At 45.7% G+C, this 26,500-nt stretch overlaps 1 protein-coding gene and 1 pseudogene across 6 annotated transcripts in view; both read left to right on the forward strand.

Annotated features, from left to right (window-relative positions):
- Positions 1–26,500, forward strand: part of LOC128697261 (serine-rich adhesin for platelets-like) — a 594,180-nt gene that overhangs the window by 349,376 nt on the left and 218,304 nt on the right. The gene's annotated exons all lie outside the window — the stretch shown is intronic.
- On the forward strand, positions 22,187–23,250 carry LOC138855313 (eukaryotic translation initiation factor 3 subunit A-like; annotated as a pseudogene).

Consider the following 26,500-nt stretch of genomic DNA (forward strand, 5'->3'; position numbering starts at 1 on the left):
CGGTCCTGGTGTGAGACTCTCACGGTCCTCGTGTGAGACTCTTTCGGTCCTGGTGTGAGACTCTTTCGGTCCTGGTGTGAGACTCTTACGGTCCTGGTTTTGAGACTCTTGCGGTCCTGGTCTGAGACTCTTGCGGTCCTGGTCTGAGACTCTTACGGTCCTGGTGTGAGACTCTCACGATCCTGGTGTGAGACTCTTACGGTCCTGGTGTGAGACTCTCACGGTCCTGGTGTGAGACTCTTACGGTCCTGGTCTGAGACTTACAGTCCTGGTCTGAGACTCTTACGGTCCTGGTCTGAGACTTTCGGTCCTGGTCTGAGAGACTTACGGTCCTGGTCTGAGACTCTTACGGTCCTGGTATGAGACTCTTACAGTCCTGGTGTGAGACTCTTACGGTCCTGGTCTGAGACTTATGGTCCTGGTCTGAGAGACTTACGGTCCTGGTCTGAGACTCTTACGGTCCTGGCCTGAGACTCTTACGGTCCTGGTCTGAGACTTTCGGTCCTGGTCTGAGAGACTTACGGTCCTGGTGTGAGACTCTTACGGTCCTGGTGTGAGACTCTTATGGTCCTGGTCTGAGACCTCCACCACACACCCTACCACACTGCCTACACGTACCTGACAGGTAAACCACAGGTACCTGACAGGTGAATCGCAGGTACCTGTGGTTCGTTGGAGTACGTGCGGCCAGCAGTAAGAGCCTGGTTGATCAGGTCGTGATCCACCATGAAGCCTGGTCTGTGACCAGGCCGCTGGGGCGTTGACCCCCTGGAATTGTTCAGATATTCAAATTTCAAATTCAAATTCAAAGTTTATTCTCTATAAGGATTACAATGTTGAATTTACATAATTTAGTTATTGTGTGGTTTATATGTAGTAAAATAATAATTACAGAGTGTACCACTAGAACACCTAGCATGGCTAGGTATTACAGAGTGTACCACTAGAACACCTAGCATGGCTAGGTATTACAGAGTGTACCACTAGAACACCTAGCATGGCTAGGCATTACAGAGTGTACCACTAGAACACCTAGCATGGCTAGGTATTACAGAGTGTACCACTAGAACACCTAGCATGGCTAGGTATTACAGAGTGTACCACTAGAACACCTAGCATGGCTAGGCATTACAGAGTGTACCACTAGAACACCTAGCATGGCTAGGCATTACAGAGTGTACCACTAGAACACCTAGCATGGCTGGGCATTACAGAGTGTACCACTAGAACACCTAGCATGGCCTTGCATTACAGAGTGTACCACTAGAACACCTAGCATGGCTAGGCATTACAGAGTGTACCACTAGAACACCTAGCATGGCTAGGTATTACAGAGTGTACCACTAGAACACCTAGCATGGCTAGGCATTACAGAGTGTACCACTAGAACACCTAGCATGGCTAGGCATTACAGAGTGTACCACTAGAACACCTAGCATGGCTAGGCATTACAGTGTACCACTAGAACACCTAGCATGGCTGGGCATTACAGAGTGTACCACTAGAACACCTAGCATGGCTAGGCATTACAGAGTGTACCACTAGAACACCTAGCATGGCTAGGCATTACAGAGTGTACCACTAGAACACCTAGCATGGCTAGGTATTACAGAGTGTACCACTAGAACACCTAGCATGGCTAGGTATTAGAGTGTACCACTAGAACACCTAGCATGGCTAGGCATTACAGAGTGTACCACTAGAACACCTAGCATGGCTAGGCATTACAGTGTACCACTAGAACACCTAGCATGGCTAGGCATTACAGAGTGTACCACTAGAACACCTAGCATGGCTAGGCATTACAGAGTGTACCACTAGAACACCTAGCATGGCTAGGCATTACAGAGTGTACCACTAGAACACCTAGCATGACTAGGCATTTCGGGCAGACTTAAATTAAATCTTAAGTTTAAAATATTACAAATTATGAGGTAAGTTGGTATTATGGCTAAGTGACTAAATACTAGTTTGTGAGTTTAGCAATGTGAATACTTTTGTTTTGGCACAGTACATAGTTTCAGTATTGGAGTATCACAGGCCAACTTATGACTAGTTAAGATTCATTATTTTGAGATTGAGATTGATATTTCTGTTTATGGTCAAATGGGTGAGTGAGTGTAAGTGTGAACCACCAGGTGGTATTCGTGTAGTTAGTTGACAGGGTGTATCAGGGAGATAAGATGTTTTCTGATGGTAGTTTTGAAGGTGATGAATGTGTCTGCAGTTCTAGAGTTCTCAGGTAGGGTGTTCCAGATTTTAGGGCCTTTGACATACATTGGATTTTTGTAAAGGTTTAGTCGGACACGGGGAATGTCGTAGAGATGTTTGTGTCTGGTGTTATGCCTGTGGGTTCTGTCGCAACTATCAAGAAAGCATTTTAGATTGCACAGTAGTAAGTGTGGATGTACTGAACTGGGAGTAAGTTTAGATCTATGAAGAGTGGGGGGGGTGTTGCCAGGGATGGGATTTAGTGATTATTCTTACTGCAGCTTTTTGTTGGGTTATTATTGGCTTTAGGTGTGTTGCTGCAGTTGATCCACAAGCACAAATAGCATAGGTGAGGTATGGATAAATAAGTGAGTGGTATAGTGTGAGAAGGGCATTTTGCGGCACGTAGTATCGTATCTTGGAGAGGATCCCAACTGTTTTGGATACTTTTTTTGTTATGTGTTGGATATGGGTGCTGAAATTTAGGTTGTTGTCGAGGTATAGGCCAAGGAATTTGCCCTCATTATGTCTGGCAATTAGAGTGTTGTCGATCTTAATGTTAAGTTGCGCAACACCTGCTCTGCTACCAAACATAATATAGTAGGTTTTGTCAGTGTTAAGCGTAAGTTTATTGGCTGTCATCCAAGTCGATATTTTGATCAGCTCCTCGTTAACAATGGTGTTGAGGGTGGCAAGATTAGGGTGAGAGATGACATAAGTCGTGTCGTCAGCAAAGAGATGGGTTTCAGGTGTTGGGATATGTTTGGAAGATCATTGATGTAAATGAGGAAGAGCAGGGGATCAAGGACATTTCCCTGCGGAACTCCAGTATCAAGTGGCCGTGTTGACGAGGCTGTGTCTTTATTGGTGACATACTGATACCTATTAGAAAGGTAGGATTTAAAATGTGCAAGCGCATGACCTCATATACGATAGTGGTCAAGTTTGTGGAGTAGGATGCCGTGGTCTACTGTGTCAAACGCTTTTCTTAGGTCAATAAAAATTCCTAGCAGATATTCCTTATTTTCTAATGCTGTGTAAAGCAGGTCTAGCATTTTTATAATTGCATCATTAGTGCTTTTATTTTTCCTGAATCCAAATTGGCAGGGGTTGAGTATGTCTTGTGACATTGTGGTAGTCTACAAGCCTCCGGATGCAACATCCCAGCAATTCCAGGAACAGCTGTTAAAAATTGACCGCTGTCCGGAAAATCTTCCAGCTCCTGCACCCAACATCTTGCTCCTGGGGGATTTCAACTTAAGGCACCTAAAATGGAGGAATATAGCAAATAATATTGTTGCAGTAATAACACCAGGAGGCAGCTCTGATGAAAACTCACACTCACACGAGCTTTTAAATCTCTGCACAAAATTCAATTTAAACCAGCAAATAATAGAGCCTACTAGACTGGAGAATACACTAGACCTCATCTTCACTAACAATGATGATCTGATAAGAAATGTCACCATATCAAAAACAATATACTCAGATCACAACATAATTGAGGTTCAGACATGTATGCGTGGAGCCCCAGACCGACATAATGAGACTAGTCACGAGGGAGCATTCACCAAATTCAACTTCAATAACAAAAACATAAAGTGGGACCAAGTAAACCAAGTCCTAACCGATATAAGCTGGGAAGATATACTAAGCAACACAGACCCCAACTTATGCCTAGAACAGATTAACTTGGTGGCACTCGATGTATGCACAAGGCTTATTCCTCTAAGAAAAAGGAGGAGTAGATGTAAAATAGAAAGAGACAGGCGTTCCCTTTACAGGCGACGGAAAAGGATAACAGAGCGGCTAAAAGAGGTCAATATATCTGAAATGCGTAGGGAGACACTGGTCAGAGAAATAGCAAGCATCGAACTTAAGCTAAAGGAATCTTATAGGAGTCAGGAATCGCGGGAAGAACTAAAAGCCATAAATGAAATCGAAAGAAACCCAAAGTATTTCTTCTCCTATGCCAAATCAAAGTCGAGAACAACGTCCAGTATTGGGCCCCTACTTAAACAAGATGGGTCCTACACAGATGACAGCAAGGAAATGAGTGAGCTACTCAAGTCCCAATATGACTCAGTTTTTAGCAAGCCACTAACCAGACTGAGAGTCGAAGATCAAAATGAATTTTTTATGAGAGAGCCACAGAATTTGATTAACACAAGCCTATCCGATGTTATCCTGACGCCAAATGACTTCGAACAGGCGATAAATGACATGCCCATGCACTCTGCCCCAGGGCCAGACTCATGGAGCTCTGTGTTCATCAAGAACTGCAAGAAGCCCCTATCACGAGCCTTTTCCATCCTCTGGAGAGGGAGCATGGACACGGGGGTCGTCCCACAGTTACTAAAAACAACAGACATAGCCCCACTCCACAAAGGGGGCAGTAAAGCAACAGCAAAGAACTACAGACCAATAGCACTAACATCCCATATCATAAAAATCTTTGAAAGGGTCCTAAGAAGCAAGATCACCACCCATCTAGAAACCCATCAGTTACACAACCCAGGGCAACATGGGTTTAGAACAGGCCGCTCCTGTCTGTCTCGACTATTATATCACTACGACAAGGTCCTAAATGCACTAGAAGACAAAAAGAATGCAGATGTAATATATACAGACTTTGCAAAAGCCTTCGACAAGTGTGACCATGGCGTAATAGCGCACAAAATGCGTGCTAAAGGAATAACAGGAAAAGTCGGTCGATGCATTTATAATTTCCTCACTAACAGAACACAGAGAGTAGTCGTCAACAGAGTAAAGTCCGAGGCAGCTACGGTGAAAAGCTCTGTTCCACAAGGCACAGTACTCGCTCCCATCTTGTTCCTCATCCTCATATCCGACATAGACAAGGATGTCAGCCACAGCACCGTATCTTCCTTTGCAGATGACACCCGAATCTGCATGACAGTGTCTTCCATTGCAGACACTGCAAGGCTCCAGGCGGACATCAACCAAATCTTTCAATGGGCTGCAGAAAATAATATGAAGTTCAACGATGAGAAATTTCAATTACTCAGATATGGTAAACACGAGGAAATTAAATCTTCATCAGAGTACAAAACAAATTCTGACCACAAAATAGAGCGAAACACCAACGTCAAAGACCTGGGAGTGATCATGTCGGAGGATCTCACCTTCAAGGACCATAACATTGTATCAATCACATCTGCTAGAAAAATGACAGGATGGATAATGAGAACCTTCAAAACTAGGGAGGCCAAGCCCATGATGACACTCTTCAGGTCACTTGTTCTATCTAGGCTGGAATATTGCTGCACACTAACAGCACCTTTCAAGGCAGGTGAAATTGCTGACCTAGAAAATGTACAGAGAACCTTCACGGCGCGCATAACGGAGATAAAACACCTCAATTACTGGGAGCGCTTGAGGTTCCTAAACCTGTATTCCCTGGAACGCAGGCGGGAGAGATACATGATTATATACACCTGGAAAATCCTAGAGGGACTAGTACCGAACTTGCACACGAAAATCACTCACAACGAAAGCAAAAGACTTGGCAAACGATGCAGCATCCCCCAATGAAAAGCAGGGGTGTCACTAGCACGTTAAGAGACCATACAATAAGTGTCAGGGGCCCGAGACTGTTCAACTGCCTCTCAGCATACATAAGGGGGATTACCAACAGACCCCTGGCAGTCTTCAAGCTGGCACTGGACAAGCACCTAAAGTCGGTTCCTGACCAGCCGGGCTGTGGCTCGTACGTTGGTTTGCTTGCAGCAACAGCCTGATTGATCAGGCTCTGATCCACCAGGAGGCCTGGTCACAGACCGGGCCACGGGGGCGTTGACCCCCGGAACTCTCTCCAGGTAAACTCCAGGTAAGGGAGCTGGTGCCCACAGAGGGGAAAGAGCAAGAACACAGAGGGAGGGAAAAATAAATAAGTAAAGAAGGAACAAATACACAGGGCAGAAGAAAGACAACCCAAATTAAAAAAAGGAAAGAGGAAAGGGGAAGAGGGAGGAGAAGAAAAAACAAGGAATCAGGTTAAGTCACGGGTGTTGTGAAGTTTGGAGCATTTTACAATGTAGTGGGAGAGGAAGGTATCTAAAGAGACGAAGCCACGACTAAGAGTCATCCATGGAAAGTTGTGTATTAGGGAGGATTCAACTAGACGGCGACTGTTAAAGTTGGAAGTAGGGAAGACAGTTTTAGCTGAAGACCAGTCAGTAGGATGGCTGTGATCTCTGACGTGACAGAAAAGAGCATTGTTAGTGTCGGCAAGCCTAACACTTATTTTTGTGCTCCCTAAGTCAGAAAGAGATCGACCAGTTTCTCCAAAGTGTTGAAGAGGACAGGAGAAGCAAGAAATAGAGTAGACACCAGGAACATCTGTAGAGGGAGGAGAGGTATGAACGAGATTAGTGCGAAGAGTGTTAGTCTGGCGGAAGGTAAGCTTGATGTCTAAGGAACGGAGAGAATTGTTGAGATTAGAAAGACCGGAAATGTAGGTAAGGCAGAGGACAGAAGAGTTCCCAGGAGTAGAGAGTTTGGGAGAGAAGAAATTACGTTTAGCACGTGAGAGGGCAGTCTATGAAATGGGAAGGGTAGCCAAGACGGGAACACGAATTATGAAGATTGGAAATTTCTGCTGGAAGGAACTGAGGATCACAGATGCGGAGGGCACGGAGAAAGAGGGAGATAAGAACACTTTTCTTGACAGGGGAAGCATGATAGGAAAAGTAGTGAATGTACATGCCACTGTACATAGGTTTACGGTAAACGGAAAAGGAAAAACCTGTATCTGAGCGGTGGACATGGACATCAAGGAAAGGAAGCAAGGAATTAGATTCCCATTCAGCTTTAAACTTAATGGAAGGGGCTAAGAGCTTCAAGAAAAGGTTGGAAGAGACTGGAGTCATGAGGCCACAGAGCAAAGATGTCATCAACATAGCGGAGCCAGAGTGAAGGTTGCACATCGAGGGTAGGAAGAAGAACAGTCTCGAAGTATTCCATGTAAAGATTAGCAAGGACAGGAGAGAGAGGAGAGCCCATAGCCACACCGAAGGTTTGAGAATAATATTTACCTTGGAAGGAAAAGGAATTAGAGTCCACACAGAGGCGGATCAGATCAAGAAAGACATCAGTAGGTATAGGGAGATGAAGTAACCCTTCATGGGCCTTCTCTCTAAGAAAATCCAAGTCGGACCGAAACGTCGTCGTAAGCTCCTCTCTTCTATGTGCGGGTTATTTGTGTTACCGTGTAAATGCGTACGTAAGCTTATTTAGGTACTCGCGGGGCACTGTCTTTATTGTGTATATGGACTTTAGTAAGGCTTTCCATAGAGTCCCACATCAGAGGCTATTGAGGAAACTTAAGGCACACGGAATAGGAGAAATTTTTCCTGGGTAGAGGCATGATTGACAAATAGGCAGCAGTGTGTGTGCATAAATGGGGAGAAATCAGAATGGGGGCACATCACAAGCGGTGTTCCTCAGGGGTCAGTGTTGGGCCCATTGTTGTTCACAATTTACATAAACGACATAGATGAGGGAATAAATAGCGACATAAGCAAATTTGTTGATGACACCAAAATAGGCCGTCCAATTCATTCTAATGAGGACACTAGAGCACTCCTGGAAGATTTGAATAGACTGATGCAATGGTCGGAGAAGTGGCAGATGCAGTTTAATATTGACAAATGCAAAGTTCTAAATGTTGGACAGGACAATAACCATGCCACATATAAACTAAATGTAGATCTTAATACTACTGATTGCGAAAAGTATTTAGGAGTTTCTGGTTAGCAGTAATCTAAAACCAAGACAACAGTGCATTAGTGTTCGCAATAAAGCTAACAGAATTCTTGCCTTCATATCTAGAAGTATAAATAATAGAAGTCCTCAGGTTGTTCTTCAACTCTATATATCCTTGGTTAGGCCTCATTTAGACTATGCTGCTCAGTTCTGGTCACAGTATTACAGAATGGATATAAATGCTCTGGAAAACGTACAAAGGAGGATGACAAAGATGATCCCATGTATCAGAAATCTTCCCTATGAGGATAGACTGAGGCCCTGAATCTGCACTCTCTAGAAAGACGTAGAATTAGGGGGGATATGATTGAGGTGTATAAATGGAAAACAGGAATTAATAAAGGGGATGTAAATAACGTGGTGAAAATATCTAGCCAAGACAGGACTCGTAGCAATGGTTTTAAGTTGGAAAAATTCAGATTCAGGAAGTATATAGGAAAGTACTGGTTTGGTAATAGAGTTGTGGATGAGTGGAACAAACTCCCGAGTACAGTTATTCAGGCTAAAACCTTGTGTAGTTTTAAAAATAGTTAGATAAATACATGAGTGGGTGTGGGTGAGTGTGAGTTGGACCTACTAGCTTGTGCTGCTGGGTCTGGTGCCGTGCTCCATCCTTGAGTGGAGGTGCCCAGACTGGGTGGGTCATGGTCTAATCCGGGGGTGGTGATATGGACTTGCTCCGAATGGGTCAGTAGGCCTGTTGCAGTGTTCCTTCCTTCTTACGTTCTTACGTGTAAATACTTACGTAAGGTTATTTAGGTACTTGCGGGACACTGTCTTTACCGTGTACATAAGCCAGCAAGTTTATTTGAGTAGAGTTAGTTTGGAGGAGAGTGTAGTACCAGTGTGAGCGCCTGGCTGACCCACCAGTTGTACATCAATGGTGTCGTAGTTGATGCTGATGAGCACCCTGCGTAGTTGGTCACGTCCCAAATAGCCGTAACTGCTAGTAAGAATAGTGAGCCTGGGTCCAGCCTTGCTCCTAACAAATTATTATTATTATTATTATTATTATTGTCATTATCATCACTAGCTCTCACTCACTCCCCCTCAAGGAAGGTTCCTTGATATTGGTGACGGGCTCTTGATTTAGGGAATTGGATCTGTGCTCCAGTTCCCCGAATTAAGCCTGAATGCCTTCCACATCCCCCCCAGGCGCTGTATAATCCTCCGGGTTTAGCGCTTCCCCTTGATTATAATAATCTCACTCACTCCACTCCTGTGGCCTGGTGGCTGAAGCTCTACCTCTGTACACGGAGGGCCCGGGTTCGATTCCCGGCGAGATGGAAACATTTCGACGTGTTTCCTTACACCTGTTGTCCTGTTCACCTAGCAGCAAATAGGTACATGGGTGTTAGTGGACTGGTGTGGGTGGCATCCTGGGTGTTAGTGGACTGGTGTGGGTGGCATCCTGGGTGTTAGTGGACTGGTGTGGGTGGCATCCTGGGTGTTAGTGGACTGGTGTGGGTGGCATCCTGGGTGTTAGTGGACTGGTGTGGGTGGCATCCTGGGTGTTAGTGGACTGGTGTGGGTGGCATCCTGGGTGTTAGTGGACTGGTGTGGGTGGCATCCTGGGTGTTAGTGGACTGGTGTGGGTGGCATCCTGGGTGTTAGTGGACTGGTGTGGGTGGCATCCTGGGTGTTAGTGGACTGGTGTGGGTGGCATCCTGGGTGTTAGTGGACTGGTGTGGGTGGCATCTTGGGTGTTAGTGGACTGGTGTGGGTCACATCCTGGGTGTTAGTGGACTGGTGTGGGTGGCATCCTGGGTGTTAGTGGACTGGTGTGGGTGGCATCCTGGGTGTTAGTGGACTGGTGTGGGTGGCATCCTGGGTGTTAGTGGACTGGTGTGGGTTGCATCCTGGGGGACAAGATTGAGGACCACAATGGAAATAAGTCAGACAGTCCTGGATGACGCACTGACTTTCTTGGGTTATCCTGAATGGCTAACCATCCGGGGTTAAAAATCCGAAGAAAATCTTTCATCTTTTGAGGCCTAGTTCCTAGGCCTTTTGTGTATCCATATGCTTTTGCACTAGCATCCACAGGATGAGTATGAGGTGCACAATAAACTAGCGACTTCGGTGGAAAAACGTAATACTGTGATCTGCACTGTTCAACAGCCTCCCATCAGGCATTAGGGGAATTGCCAATAAACCCCTGGCTGCCTTCAAGACCCCTGGCTGCCTTCAAGACCCCTGGCTGTCTTCAAGACCCCTGGCTGTCTTCAAGACCCCTGGCTGCCTTCAAGACCCCTGGCTGCCTTCAAGACCCCTGGCTGTCTTCAAGACCCCTGGCTGTCTTCAAGACCCCTGGCTGCCTTCAAGACCCCTGGCTGTCTTCAAGACCCCTGGCTGTCTTCAAGACCCCAGGCTGTCTTCAAGACCCCAGGCTGTCTTCAAGACCCCTGGGTGTCTTCAAGACCCCTGGCTGCCTTCAAGACCCCTGGCTGTCTTCAAGACCCCTGGCTGTCTTCAAGACCCCTGGCTGTCTTCAAGACCCCTGGCTGTCTTCAAGACCCCTGGCTGCCTTCAAGACCCCTGGCTGCCTTCAAGACCCCTGGCTGCCTTCAAGACCCCTGGCTGTCTTCAAGACCCCTGGCTGCCTTCAAGACCCCTGGCTGCCTTCAAGACCCCTGGCTGTCTTCAAGACCCCTGGCTGCCTTGAAGACCCCTGGCTGCTTTGAAGACCCCTGGCTGCCTTGAAGACCCCTGGCTGCGTTGAAGACCCCTGGCTGCCTTCAAGACCCCTGGCTGCCTTCAAGACCCCTGGCTGCCTTGAAGACCCCTGGCTGCCTTCAAGACCCCTGGCTGCCTTCAAGACCCCTGGCTGCCTTCAAGACCCCTGGCTGCCTTCAAGACCCCTGGCTGTCTTCAAGACCCCTGGCTGCCTTCAAGACCCCTGGCTGCCTTCAAGACCCCTGGCTGCCTTCAAGACCCCTGGCTGTCTTCAAGACCCCTGGCTGCTTTCAAGACCCCTGGCTGCTTTCAAGACCCCTGGCTGTCTTCAAGACCCCTGGCTGCCTTCAAGACCCCTGGCTGCCTTCAAGACCCCTGGCTGTCTTCAAGACCCCTGGCTGCCTTCAAGACCCCTGGCTGCCTTCAAGACCCCTGGCTGCCTTCAAGACCCCTGGCTGCCTTCAAGACCCCTGGCTGCCTTCAAGACCCCTGGCTGTCTTCAAGACCCCTGGCTGCCTTCAAGACCCCTGGCTGCCTTCAAGACCCCTGGCTGCCTTCAAGAGAGAGCTGGACAGATACCTAAAGTCAGTGCCGGATCAGCCGGGCTGTGGCTCGTACGTTGGACTGCGTGCGGCCAGCAGTAGCAGCCTAGTTGATCAGGCCCTGATCCATCGGGAGGCCTGGTCATGGACCAGGCCACGGGGGCGTTGATCCCCGGAATAACCTCCAGGTATCCAGGTAACTGTAGGTGCCTGAACGCTGGCTTTCTGACCGGGCAGACAGCGACGCCACTCACATTTCACCTTCCTCTCACATACCTTTCACCTGTTTCAACAGTTATAGTCTGGTTTATGGCCAGGCTGCATCGACTGAGCAACTAGGCTGTTGCAGCTAGCAACCCTCAAAGCCATTCCACTTCCCACTTAAACACGTGTAATCGTGTTTTCTGAAACTGTAACGTCTGCTTACAGACGTTACCACGGGCCGGTCTTTGACCAGACCTAAGAAGGGAAGTGGTTCTAGGGAGGGTCTTCCCCACGGACCGGTCTCTGACCAGACCTCCTAAGAAGGGAAGTGGTTCTAGGGATGGTCTTCCTCACGGACCGGTCTCTGACCAGACCTAAGAAGGAAAGTGGTTCTAGGGATGGTCTTCCTCACGGACTGGTCTCTGACCAGACCTCCTAAGAAGGGAAGTGGTTCTAGGGATGGTCTTCCCCACGGACCAGTCTCTGAACCAGACCTCCTAAGAAGGGAAGTGGTTCTAGGGATGGTCATCCCCACGGACCGGTCTCTGACCAGACCTCCTAAGGAGGGAAGTGGTTCTAGGGATGGTCTTCCCCACGGACTGGTCTCTGACCAGACCTCCTAAGAAGGGAAGTGGTTCTAGGGATGGTCATCCCCACGGACCGGTCTCTGACCAGACCTCCTAAGGAGGGAAGTGGTTCTAGGGATGGTCATCCCCACAGACCGGTCTCTGACCAGACCTCTTAAGGAGGGAAGTGGTTCTAGGGATGGTCTTCCCCACGGACCAGTCTCTGACCAGACCTAAGAAGGGAAGTGGTTCTAGGGATGGTCATCCCCACGGATCGGTCTCTGACCAGACCTCCTAGGGGAAATATTACACTGTTAAGAACTATTGAGAGACAAATAGGAAGGTAAAGATTCTTTACTATCACATTGGCCGTCTCCCACCAAGGCAGGGTGCCCCGAAAAAGAAAAACTTTCACCATCATTCACTCCATCACTGTCTTGCCAGAAGGGTGTTTTACACTACAGTTTTTAAACTGCAACATTAACACCCCTCCTTCAGAGTGCAGGCACTGTACTTCCCATCTCCAGGACTCAGGTCCAGCCTGCCGGTTTCCCTGAACCCCTTCGTAAATATTACCTTGCTTACACTCCAACTGCACGGCAAGTCCTGAAAACCATTTGCCTCCACTCGCTCCTGTCTAAGACGCTCATGCACTCCTGCTGGAAGCCCAAGCTCCTCTACCCCCTCCATCCCACCTCTACTCCGCCTTCCCTCCACTAAGGTTTTACACTCCCAAAGTCATTCTATTTTGTGCCATCCTCTCTACATGTCCGAACCACCATAACAACCCCTCCTGTCTGGATAACAGTTTTGGTAATCCCACACCTAAATTCCAAACTACGAATTCTCTGCATTATATTCACACCACACATTGCCCTCAGACACGACATCTCCACTGCCTCCAGCCTTCTCCTTGTTACAACATTCACTACCTATACTTCTCACCCACAGAAGAGCGTTGGTATAGATAAAACTTGCTATTTTGGCTTAAATAGCAACGCTCTTCTTGCCGAATAAGGCAAGCGAAAATTTGTGTATGCAATAATTTTTCCAAAATGATTCTGAACATAACTAAAAATATACATTTACTTGGATTAGGCTAAATTAAACTGCGCTTGTTATGATAAGGTTAGGTAAGTTTTCTAAGGTTCTTTTGGTACAAAATTGTTGGTTTTTACATAAACATAAATGAAAAAAATATATCTTTAAACGTATAAGAGAAAATTTGAGAAAAGAGTTAATTTTAAATGAGTTCTTGCTAATTGACCAGTTTTACCCATCAAGGAACTATGATAATGTAAGAAGTCACGAAAGCACTTGTCTATATATATATATACATATATATACATACATATGTACATATATATACATACATATATACATATATATACATACATATATACATATATAGGTAGTAGGTTGGTAGACAGCAACCACCCAGGGAAGTACTACCGTCCTGCCAGATGACTGTGAAACAAAAACCTGTAACTGTTTTGCATGATGGTAGGATTGCTGGTTTTCTTTTTCTGTCTCATAAACACGCTAGATAACAGGGATATCTTGCTACTCCTACTTACACTTTGGTCACACTTCACAGACACGCACATGCATATATATATATACATACATCTAGGTTTTTCTCCTTATTCTAAATAGCTCTTGTTCTTTTTTATTTCTTCTATTGTCCATGGGGAAGTGGAAAAGAATCTTTCCTCCGTAAGCCATGCGTGTCGTATGAGGCGACTAAAATGCCGGGAGCAATGGGCTAGTAACCCCTTCTCCTGTATACATTTACTAAAAAAGAGAAGAAGAAAAACTTTATAAAACTGGGTTGTTTAAATGTGCGTGGATGTAGTGCGGGTTGTAAGAGAAGTAAATGCGAGGGTCTTGGCAAGAGGCGTGGAGTTAAAAGATAAAGAATCACACACACAGGGTGGGAGTTGTCACAGCTGCTCTTTGCTGACGACACTGTGCTCTTGGGAGATTCTGAAGAGAAGCTGCAGAGATTGGTGGATGAATTTGGTAGGGTGTGCAAAAGAAGAAAATTAAAGGTGAATACAGGAAAGAGTAAGGTTATGAGGATAACAAAAAGATTAGGTGATGAAAGATTGAATATCAGATTGGAGGGAGAGAGTATGGAGGTGGTGAATGTATTCAGATATTTGGGAGTGGACGTGTCAGCGGATGGGTCTAGGAAAGATGAGGTGAATCATAGAATTGATGAGGGAAAAAGAGTGAGTGGTGCACTTAGGAGTCTGTGGAGACAGAGAACTTTGTCCTTGGAGGCAAAGAGGGGAATGTATGAGAGTATAGTTTTACCAACGTTCTTATATGGGTGTGAAGCATGGGTGATGAATGTTGCAGCGAGGAGAAGGCTGGAGGCAGTGGAGATGTCATGTCTGAGGGCAATGTGTGGTGTGAATATAATGCAGAGAATTCGTAGTTTGGAAGTTAGGAGGAGGTGCGGGATTACCAAAACTGTTGTCCAGAGGGCTGAGGAAGGGTTGTTGAGGTGGTTCGGACATGTAGAGAGAATGGAGCGAAACAGAATAACTTCAAGAGTGTATCAGTCTGTAGTGGAAGGAAGGCGGGGTAGGGGTCGGCCTAGGAAGGGTTGGAGGGAGGGGGTAAAGGAGGTTTTGTGTGCGAGGGGCTTGGACTTCCAGCAGGCATGCGTGAGCGTGTTTGATAGGAGTGAATGGAGACAAATGGTTTTTAATACTTGACGTGCTGTTGGAGTGTGAGCAAAGTAACATTTATGAAGGGGTTCAGGGAAACCGGCAGGCAGGACTTGAGTCCTGGAGATGGGAAGTACAGTGCCTGCACTCTGAAGGAGGGGTGTTAATGCTGCAGTTTAAAAACTGTAGTGTTGACATGCCTCTGGTAAGACAGTGGTGGAGTGAATGATGGTGAAAGTTTTTCTTTTTCGGGCCACCCTGCCATGGTGGGAATCGGCCAGTGTGATAATATATATATATATATATATATATATATATATATATATATATATATATATATATATATATATATACATGTGTGTGTGTATGAAAAAAATCCGAGCAGTTACATATAGACAGGTTGCCGCCCTACAGGAAGTTGAACATGTCACTACATTATCAACATCACATCTATAATTTTATTGTTGAGATTCACTGTTGTGTGTGTCCTGATCTCCCACCCTCTCTCTCTCTCTCTCTCTCTCTCTCTCTCTCTCTCTCTCTCTCTCTCTCTCTCTCTCTCTCTCTCTCTCTCTCTCTCTCTGTGTGACAGTGTACCATACAAAATGGTCAGTGACAGCAGGGGAGGTACTCAGGTGTATACAGGAACACTTGGTGGTAGACTGAGAGTAATGGTAGGGGATACCTGACGGAAGATGTTAGAGGAGTGACGGCTGGGGTCCCTCAAGTATCAGTACTCGGTCCATGGCTTTTCTTGAAATACGTCAGTAATCGTTACAAAGAACAGTAAGCTGCAGAACGACGCTTTTCCGCGACATTGTTTACCTTTTTGTAGAGGTTTATCAAGTTATGACGTTGAAGCTGTTGTTATGGAGCGAAACGTGCCAATGAACGATTGTTTTGCCACTTAATACTTTTGATAATACACCGTCCCGTGGATATACAGGAGTTGCCAGGGATGATTGACTCAGTGGTACTGTTTGCATGGTGATGTGAAAGTGTTGAATGGAACAGCCTCATTGATCAAGCAATCAGAAGTGACACACAAGTGATGTAGTGGAGGCAGGATCTATACATAACTTTAAGCAGAGTTATGATAAAGCTCACGGAGCGGGTAGAGTGACCTAGTAGTGACCAATGAAGAGGCCTGGCCAGGAGCTGAGACTCAACCCCTGCAACTACAACTAGGTGAGTACACACACGAGAGGAGCTGGTAGAAATATATTACTTTCCCTCAAAATTCCTCTCTCTCACCCCCGAAATTTTGTCCCATTTCTGCCATGGAACAATGATGGTTGTGACTGTGCAAATTGTTCACCGGACACGTTCACATCATTGGTATTTTGAACACCAGAATTACTGACAATCATCTGTTCAAATTGAACATTGTAATCTGTACTCTATAAGCGAATTATTGCAGTTTTTTTGTATCGAATTGTTTATTGAGATTTTTATGAGGCTTTGTGTGTATTGTGGGCAGAGGAGGAGGACCTGGATGGTTGTTGTCTACCATCCTACTGTCAGAGTACATAACATTTAACAAGCTTGTGTTTGATACATGACAGGAGGATAGTACCTCCCTGGATGGTTGTTGTCTACCATCCTACTGCCAGAGTACATAACATTTAACAAGCTTGTGTTTGATACATGACAGGAGGATAGTACCTCCCTGGATGGTTGTTGTCTACCATCCTACTGTCAGAGTACATAACATTTAACAAGCTTATGTTTGATACATGACAGGAGGATAGTACCTCCCTGGATGGTTGTTGTCTACCATCCTACTGTCAGAGTACATAACATTTAACAAGCTTGTGTTTGATACATGACAGGAGGATAGTACCTCCCTGGATGGTTGTTGTCTACCATCCTACTGTCAGAGTACATAACATTTAACAAGCTTGTGTTTGATACATGACAGGAGGATAGTACCTCCCTGGATGGTTGTTGTCTACCATCCTACTGTCAGAGTACATAACATTTAACAAGCTTGTGTTTGATACATGACAGGAGGATAGTACCTCCCTGGATGGTTGTTGTCTACCATCCTACTGTCAGAGTACATAACATTTAACAAGCTTGTGTTTGATACATGACAGGAGGATAGTACCTCCCTGGATGGTTGTTGTCTACCATCCTACTGTCAGAGTACAAAACATTTAACAAGCTTATGTTTGACACATGACAGGAGGATAGTACCTCCCTGGATGGTTGTTGTCTACCATCCTACTGTCAGAGTACATAACATTTAACAAGCTTATGTTTGACACATGACAGGAGGATAGTACCTCCCTGGATGGTTGTTGTCTACCATCCTACTGTCAGAGTACAAAACATTTAACAAGCTTGTGTTTGATACATGACAGGAGGATAGTACCTCCTTTCTAGGTGCTATTATAACCCTTAAACATAATGAACATACATTGTATATGTATATTCATTACGTACCGTATTTTCCGGCATGTAAGGCGCGCTTGTGTGTGGGTGGGTGTGAGTTGGACCTGACTAGCTTGTGCTACCAGGTCAGGTGCCGTGCTCCTTTCTTAAGTGGAAGTGACCTGACTAGGTGGTCATTATTCTAAGCCGAGGGTTTGCATGGACCTGCTTCGCATGGGTCAGTAGGCCTATTGCAGTGTTCCTCCTTCCTTACGTTCTTATATGCTCAGAGTCGGGATCAAGGGTAGGCTTTGGGTTACATTTTAGCATTTGTTAAGTAATGTTAATAAAGAACTAATATAATTATAATGCTAATTTAACAATGTTTACTTGAATTATCTTAAATATTTGTGCGCCTTATATGCCCGAAAATACAATAGGTGGGCCTGTGTACACTATCATTCATGTTTTGGTATACATTTGCGCCTGTGTATGTATATTGAAGCATGTATGTATATATGTATTGAGGCGTGTATGTATCTATGTATGTATATATGTATTGAGGCGTGTGTGTATCTGTGTATGTATATATGTATTGAGGCGTGTATGTATCTATGTATGTATATATGTATTGAGGCGTGTGTGTATCTGTGTATGTATATATGTATTGAGGCGTGTATGTATCTATGTATGTATATATGTATTGAGGCGTGTATGTATCTATGTATGTATATATGTATTGAGGCGTGTATGTATCTATGTATGTATATATGTATTGAGGCGTGTATGTATCTATGTATGTATATATGTATTGAGGCGTGTGTGTATCTGTGTATGTATATATGTATTGAGGCGTGTATGTATCTATGTATGTATATATGTATTGAGGCGTGTATGTATCTATGTATGTATATATGTATTGAGGCGTGTATGTATCTATGTATGTATATATGTATTGAGGCGTGTATGTATCTATGTATGTATATATGTATTGAGGCGTGTATGTATATATGTATTGAGGCGTGTATGTATCTATGTATGTATATATGTATTGAGGCGTGTATGTATCTATGTATGTATATATGTATTGAGGCGTGTATGTATCTATGTATGTATATATGTATTGAGGCGTGTGTGTATCTGTGTATGTATATATGCATTGAGGCGTGTATGTATCTATGTATGTATATATGTATTGAGGCGTGTGTGTATCTGTGTATGTATATATGTATTCAGGCGTGTATGTATATATGTATTGAGGCGTGTATGTATCTATGTATGTATATATGTATTGAGGCGTGTATGTATATATGTATTGAGGCGTGTATGTATCTATGTATATATGTATTCAGGCGTGTATGTATCTCTGTATGTATATATGTATTGAGGCGTGTGTGTATCTATGTATGTATATATGTATTGAGGCGTGTATGTATCTATGTATGTATATATGTATTGAGGCGTGTATGTATATATGTATTGAGGCGTGTATGTATCTATGTATGTATATATGTATTCAGGCGTGTATGTATCTATGTATGTATATATGTATTGAGGCGTGTGTGTATCTATGTATGTATATATGTATTGAGGCGTGTATGTATCTATGTATGTATATATGTATTGAGGCGTGTGTGTATCTATGTATGTATATATGTATTCAGGCGTGTATGTATCTATGTATGTATATATGTATTGAGGCGTGTGTGTATCTATGTATGTATATATGTATTGAGGCGTGTATGTATCTATGTATGTATATATGTATTGAGGCGTGTGTGTATCTATGTATGTATATATGTATTGAGGCGTGTATGTATCTATGTATGTATATATGTATTGAGGCGTGTGTGTATCTATGTATGTATATATGTATTCAGGCGTGTATGTATCTATGTATGTATATATGTATTGAGGCGTGTATGTATCTATGTATGTATATATGTATTCAGGCGTGTATGTATCTATGTATGTATATATGTATTGAGGCGTGTATCTATCTATGTATGTATATATGTATTGAGGCGTGTATGTATCTATGTATGTATATATGTATTGAGGCGTGTATGTATCTATGTATGTATATATGTATTGAGGCGTGTGTGTATCTGTGTATGTATACATATGTGTATTGAGTGTATTCCTTTTAAGTATCAATGTTAATGATATACTGACTTGTTTGTTTCCTCCCACAGGTAAGGTGTGACTGATGAACAAGGTCACAGGTAAGGTGTGACTGATGAACAAGGTCACAGGTAAGGTGTGACTGATGAACAAGGTCACAGGTAAGGTGTGACTGATGAACAAGGTCACAGGTAAGGTGTGACTGATGAACAAGGTCACAGGTAAGGTGTGACTGATGAACAAGGTCACAGGTAAGGTGTGACTGATGAACAAGGTCACAGGTAAGGTGTGACTGATGAACAAGGTCACAGGTAAGGTGTGACTGATGAACAAGGTCACAGGTAAGGTGTGACTGATGAACAAGGTCACAGGTAAGGTGTGACTGATGAACAAGGTCACAGGTAAGGTGTGACTGATGAACAAGGTCACAGGTAAGGTGTGACTGATGAACAAGGTCACAGGTAAGGTGTGACTGATGAACAAGGTCACAGGTAAGGTGTGACTGATGAACAAGGTCACAGGTAAGGTGTGACTGATGAACAAGGTCACAGGTAAGGTGTGACTGATGAACAAGGTCACAGGTAAGGTGTGACTGATGAACAAGGTCACAGGTAAGGTGTGACTGATGAACAAGGTCACAGATAAGGTGTGACTGTTGAACAAGGTCAGAGGTAAGGTGTGACTGATGAACAAGGTCACAGATAAGGTGTGACTGTTGAACAAGGTCACAGGTAAGGTGTGACTGATGAACAAGGTCACAGATAAGGTGTGACTGTTGAACAAGGTCACACGTAAGGTGTGACGGATGAACAAGGTCACAGGTAAGGTGTGACTGATGAACAAGGTCACAGGTAAGGTGTGACTGATGAACAAGGTCACAGGTAAGGTGTGACTGATGAACAAGGTCACAGGTAAGGTGTGACTGATGAACAAGGTCACAGGTAAGGTGTGACTGATGAACAAGGTCACAGGTAAGGTGTGACTGATGAACAAGGTCACAGATAAGGTGTGACTCTTGAACAAGGTCAGAGGTAAGGTGTGACTGATGAACAAGGTCACAGGTAAGGTTTGACTGATGAACAAGGTCACAGGTAAGGTGTGACTGATGAACAAGGTCACAGGTAAGGTGTGACTGATGAACAAGGTCACAGGTAAGGTGTGACTGATGAACAAGGTCACAGGTAAGGTGTGACTGATGAACAAGGTCACAGGTAAGGTGTGACTGATGAACAAGGTCACAGGTAAGGTGTGACTGATGAACAAGGTCACAGGTAAGGTGTGACTGATGAACAAGGTCACAGGTAAGGTGTGACTGATGAACAAGGTCACAGGTAAGGTGTGACTGATGAACAAGGTCACAGGTAAGGTGTGACTGATGAACAAGGTCACAGGTAAGGTGTGACTGATGAACAAGGTCACAGGTAAGGTGTGACTGATGAACAAGGTCACAGGTAAGGTGTGACTGATGAACAAGGTCACAGGTAAGGTGTGACTGATGAACAAGGTCACAGGTAAGGTGTGACTGATGAACAAGGTCACAGGTAAGGTGTGACTGATGAACAAGGTCACAGGTAAGGTGTGACTGATGAACAAGGTCACAGGTAAGGTGTGACTGATGAACAAGGTCACAGGTAAGGTGTGACTGATGAACAAGGTCACAGGTAAGGTGTGACTGATGAACAAGGTCACAGATAAGGTGTGACTGTTGAACAAGGTCAGAGGTAAGGTGTGACTGATGAACAAGGTCACAGATAAGGTGTGACTGTTGAACAAGGTCACAGGTAAGGTGTGACTGATGAACAAGGTCACAGATAAGGTGTGACTGTTGAACAAGGTCACACGTAAGGTGTGACGGATGAACAAGGTCACAGGTAAGGTGTGACTGATGAACAAGGTCACAGGTAAGGTGTGACTGATGAACAAGGTCACAGGTAAGGTGTGACTGATGAACAAGGTCACAGGTAAGGTGTGACTGATGAACAAGGTCACAGGTAAGGTGTGACTGATGAACAAGGTCACAGATAAGGTGTGACTCTTGAACAAGGTCAGAGGTAAGGTGTGACTGATGAACAAGGTCACAGGTAAGGTTTGACTGATGAACAAGGTCACAGGTAAGGTGTGACTGATGAACAAGGTCACAGGTAAGGTGTGACTGATGAACAAGGTCACAGGTAAGGTGTGACTGATGAACAAGGTCACAGGTAAGGTGTGACTGATGAACAAGGTCACAGGTAAGGTGTGACTGATGAACAAGGTCACAGATAAGGTGTGACTGTTGAACAAGGTCAGAGGTAAGGTGTGACTGATGAACAAGGTCACAGGTAAGGTGTGACTGATGAACAAGGTCACAGGTAAGGTGTGACTGATGAACAAGGTCACAGATAAGGTGTGACTGATGAACAAGGTCACAGATAAGGTGTGACTGTTGAACAAGGTCACAGGTAAGGTGTGACTGATGAACAAGGTCACAGATAAGGTGTGACTGTTGGACAAGGTCACAGATAAGGTGTGACTGATGAACAAGGTCACAGGTAAGGTGTGACTGATGAACAAGGTCACAGGTCAGGTGTGACTGATGAACAAGGTCACAGGTAAGGTGTGACTGATGAACAAGGTCACAGGTAAGGTGTGACTGATGAACAAGGTCACAGGTAAGGTGTGACTGATGAACAAGGTCACAGATAAGGTGTGACTGTTGAACAAGGTCAGAGGTAAGGTGTGACTGTTGAACAAGGTCAGAGGTAAGGTGTGACTGAACAAGGTCACAAGTAAGGTGTGACTGATGAACAAGGTCACAGATAAGGTGTGACTGTTGAACAAGGTCAGATGTAAGGTGTGACTGATGAACAAGGTCACAGGTAAGGTGTGACTGATGAACAAGGTCACAGGTAAGGTGTGACTGATGAACAAGGTCACAGATAAGGTGCGACTGATGAACAAGGTCACAGATAAGGTGTGACTGTTGAACAAGGTCACAGGTAAGGTGTGACTGTTGAACAAGGTCACAGGTAAGGTGCGACTGATGAACAAGGTCACAGGTAAGGTGTGACTGATGAACAAGGTCACAGATAAGGTGCGACTGATGAACAAGGTCACAGGTAAGGTGCGACTGATGAACAAGGTCACAGATAAGGTGCGACTGATGAACAAGGTCACAGATAAGGTGTGACTGTTGAACAAGGTCACAGGTAAGGTGTGACTGTTGAAAAAGGTCACAGGTAAGGTGTGACTGTTGAACAAGGTCACAGGTAAGGTGTGACTGTTGAAAAAGGTCACAGGTAAGGTGTGACTGTTGAACAAGGTCACAGGTAAGGTGTGACTGTTGAACAAGGTCACAGGTAAGGTGTGACTGTTGAAAAATGTCACAGGTAAGGTGTGACTGTTGAAAAAGGTCACAGGTAAGGTGTGACTGTTGAACAAGGTCACAGGTAATTTGTGACTGATGAACAAGGTCACAGATAAGGTGTGACTGTTGAACAAGGTCACAGGTAAGGTGTGACTGTTGAAAAAGGTCACAGGTAAGGTGTGACTGTTGAACAAGGTCACAGGTAAGGTGTGACTGTTGAACAAGGTCACAGGTAAGGTGTGACTGTTGAACAAGGTCACAGGTAAGGTGTGACTGTTGAACAAGGTCACAGGTAAGGTGTGACTGTTGAAAAAGGTCACAGGTAAGGTGTGACTGTTGAACAAGGTCACAGGTAAGGTGTGACTGTTGAACAAGGTCACAGGTAAGGTGTGACTGTTGAAAAAGGTCACAGGTAAGGTGTGACTGTTGAACAAGGTCACAGGTAAGGTGTGACTGTTGAACAAGGTCACAGGTAAGGTGTGACTGTTGAACAAGGTCACAGGTAAGGTGTGACTGTTGAACAAGGTCACAGGTAAGGTGTGACTGTTGAACAAGGTCACAGGTAAGGTGTGACTGTTGAACAAGGTCACAGGTAAGGTGTTTTGTAAGTCTCAGTAATTAAGCTTGTCATAGGCTGAAGTCCTACACTACTAATAAGTAAGCTTAGAGTTAGACATCCAGTAATTAAGCTTAGTACCTATAATTACCCACACAGTTGTGAAAAGTGGGCACTTGCTCCAGGCAGCCGTGAATGCCCACCGGCTACCCACTTGCCCACAATGCCTTCTCGGCTTTAGTCACAAAAACAAAGGATATATATAGCAAGTGAACAGGCAGAAGTCTAAACTCGGCCTAACTGTGCCGATCTGTTAACAGCCAGGTTAGTGAGGGCGACTTATCCTAGACAGGTTAGTGAGGGCGACTTATCCTAGACAGGCTAGTGAGGGCGACTTATCCTAGACAGGTTAATGAGGGCGACTTATCCTAGACAGGTTAATGAGGACGACTTATCCTAGACAGGTTAATGAGGACGACTTATCCTAGACAGGTTAATGAGGGCGACTTATCCTAGACAGGTTAATGAGGACGACTTATCCTAGACAGGTTAATGAGGACTACTTATCGTAGACAGGTTAGTGAGGACGACTTATCCTAGACAGGTTAGTGAGGGCGACTTATCCTAGACAGGTTAATGAGGACGACTTATCCTAGACAGGTTAATGAAGACGACTTATCCTAGACAGGTTAATGAGGATGACTTATCCTAGACAGGTTAATGAGGACGACTTATCCTAGACAGGTTAATGAGGATGACTTATCCTAGACAGGTTAATGAGGACGACTTATCCTAGACAGGTTAATGAGGACGACTTATCCTAGACAGGTTAATGAGGACGACTTATCCTAGACAGGTTAATGAGGACGACTTATCCTAGACAGGTTAATGAGGACGACTTATCCTAGACAGGGTAACGAGGACGACTTATCCTAGACAGGTTAATGAGGACGACTTATCCTAGACAGGGTAACGAGGACGACTTATCCTAGACAGGTTAATGAGGACGACTTATCCTAGACAGGTTAATGAGAATGACTTATCCTAGACAGGTTAATGAGGACGACTTATCCTAGACAGGTTAATGAGAATGACTTATCCTAGACAGGTTAATGAGGACGACTTATCCTAGACAGGTTAATGAGAATGACTTATCCTAGACAGGTTAATGAGGACGACTTATCCTAGACAGGGTAACGAGGACGACTTATCCTAGACAGGTTAATGAGGACGACTTATTCTAGACAGGTTAATGAGAATGACTTATCCTAGACAGGTTAATGAGGACGACTTATCCTAGACAGGTTAATGAGAATGACTTATCCTAGACAGGTTAATGAGGACGACTTATCCTAGACAGGTTAATGAGGACGACTTATCCTAGACAGGTTAATGAGGACGACTTATCCTAGACAGGTCTTTGTCAGGTCAAATACTCTAATATTGGATAACACACTATACACCGCAAATTAGGTAACATTTCACTGCCGGAATCTGCTTCCTAGCAGCTACAACACACTGAGATGTGTCACTCGTACAAGTATCTCAGGTGTCCTGACGGAGGTACCATACTCCCTCACACCCCACGACACGGAGGTACCATACTCCCTCACACCCCACGACACGGAGGTACCATACTCCCTCACACCCCACGACACGGAGGTACCATACTCCCTCACACCCCACGACACGGAGGTACCATACTCCCTCACACCCCACGACACGGAGGTACCATACTCCCTCACACCCCACGACACGGAGGTACCATACTCCCTCACACCCCACGACACGGAGGTACCATACTCCCTCACACCCCACGACACGGAGGTACCATACTCCCTCACACCCCACGACACGGAGGTACCATACTCCCTCACACCCCACGACACGGAGGTACCATACTCCCTCACACCCCACGACACGGAGGTACCATACTCCCTCACACCCCACGACACGGAGGTACCACACTCCCTCACACCCCACGACACTGAGGTACCATGCTCCCTCACACCACGACACGGAGGTACCATACTCCCTCACACCCCACGACACGGAGGTACCATACTCACACCACGACATGGTGGTACCATACTCCCTCACCCCACGACATGGAGGTACCATACTCCCTCACACCACGATACGGAGGTACCATACTCCCTCACACCCCACGACACGGAGGAACCATACTCCCTCACACCCCATGACACGGAGGTACCATACTCCCTCACACCCCACGACACGGAGGTACCATGCTCCCTCACACCACGACACGGAGGTACCATACTCCCTCACACCACGACACGGAGGTACCATACTCCCTCACACCTCACGACACGGAGGTACCACACTCCCTCACACCCCACGACACGGAGGTACCACACTCCCTCACACCCCACGACACGGAGGTACCATACTCCCTCACACCCCACGACACGGAGGTACCACACTCCCTCACACCCCACGACACGGAGGTACCACACTCCCTCACACCCCACGACACGGAGGTACCACACTCCCTCACACCCCACGACACGGAGGTACCACACTCCCTCACACCCCACGACACGGAGGTACCATACTCCCTCACACCCCACGACACGGAGGTACCACACTCCCTCACACCCCACGACACGGAGGTACCACACTCCCTCACACCCCACGACACGGAGGTACCACACTCCCTCACACCCCACGACACGGAGGTACCACACTCCCTCACACCCCACGACACGGAGGTACCACACTCCCTCACACCCCACGACACGGAGGTACCATACTCCCTCACACCACGACACGGAGGTACCACACTCCCTCACACCCCACGACACGGAGGTACCATACTCCCTCACACCCCACGACACGGAGGTACCACACTCCCTCACACCCCACCACAGTAAGTACTCACTAACAGTACAATTAAATACGCATTTCTCGTACTTTATCGTGGCTGACGAGTGTGAATGGTCTTACCACATCCTGCAGCCCACCAGAGATGCAACCAGCCTACTGCACTTCCCTGTGTGAATTAGAAGTAAGGATTCTGTTAGCTAGATATGGGTTGGCCGGTTTCTAGGCTGAATTCTACTAGTGGCTTGACTAGATCCCCAGGTTAATCAGTCGTACCCCACCAATACCCACTGTTCTACACACCTGGAGAAAGGGAATTAATAATGTGATAGAAGGGCGGGTGAGAGTTACGAAATGAGAGATATTTCGTATCTGGGTGTGTGTGAGAGATGCTTCGTGTTCCTGTTGCTCCAGTACAGAGATGAGAAAGATTTATTCTTTACAGGAGCGGGATGAGTGGGTAGGGGAGGGGGCGTGAGTGGGCGGTGCGGGAGTGGGCGGGGCGGGAGCGTGAGTGGGTGGTGCGTGAGTTTGCGGGGCAGGGGCGTGAGTGGGCGGTGTGGGTGGGTGGGTGGATAGCGGGAGAA

This window comes from Cherax quadricarinatus, chromosome 89 (genome assembly GCF_038502225.1).
Source record: "Cherax quadricarinatus isolate ZL_2023a chromosome 89, ASM3850222v1, whole genome shotgun sequence".
Lineage (NCBI taxonomy): Eukaryota > Metazoa > Arthropoda > Malacostraca > Decapoda > Parastacidae > Cherax > Cherax quadricarinatus.